Here is a 795-nt window from a genome sequence, read left to right as displayed (position 1 = left end):
TCTCAACACTGTGGTGTCCAGGGTCACAGAGACCTGTTGCTGCTTCATAGTTTCCTACTAGATAGCTTGTTGGTTTGACGGAACTCCCAAGATTCGCACGCACAACAAGTACTATCCCAGTGTACTGACGCATTCGACTAGATATCCATAGCTGGATCATTACCCAACATTCACTTGCTCTTATTGTACGTAAAGACATTCTCTGCTGACGTCAGTCACTGATGTCTAGTCTGGTAGCACCGATTGTCTGTTTCCGCCGCTTTGTTTGTCCCAGTCAATTTCCGTCCCCATTCTCGTCGTTGTCTTAATACTATCCTTGTCGGTTTTTTAAATTCGTCGATCCACATCACGCCCGCATTTGAGCTGTGTTGGCCCACTTCCGAATGCTTGTACATTTACCTTTTTTCCCCCAGAACCCTTCTCAAGGTCAACTTCTGATGAACTTGAGAGTGTCTCTAATTCTCCTTGGCCAAGCGTCAATAAATTAATCAGGCCTGATAACACTTTCTGAACCTCCTGACCTTGACCTTTGACTCAGCAACTTCTCCATAACAGCCTTGTTTAACAACCTGTAGGTGACAAACAGGTTTTACGTCCTCATATCTTGTACTTATATCATATTTCTCCGAGGTGTGATGGACAGTCTTAGGTGTTTGTACCAATTTTGGTTCAGAGATTGAGAGGGAAGGTGTTTGGTTTAGTGCCTCTTGTCTCTGTCAGGACTCCCCAGGAACATTAAAGTATTTAGTCGAGATGCTTCACCTCGACTGGGCCGTTAAACACTCGTCAGGGTCG

This window comes from Larimichthys crocea, chromosome X, assembly GCF_000972845.2.
Source record: "Larimichthys crocea isolate SSNF chromosome X, L_crocea_2.0, whole genome shotgun sequence".
Lineage (NCBI taxonomy): Eukaryota > Metazoa > Chordata > Actinopteri > Sciaenidae > Larimichthys > Larimichthys crocea.
Note: the sequence above shows the minus strand (reverse complement) of the source record.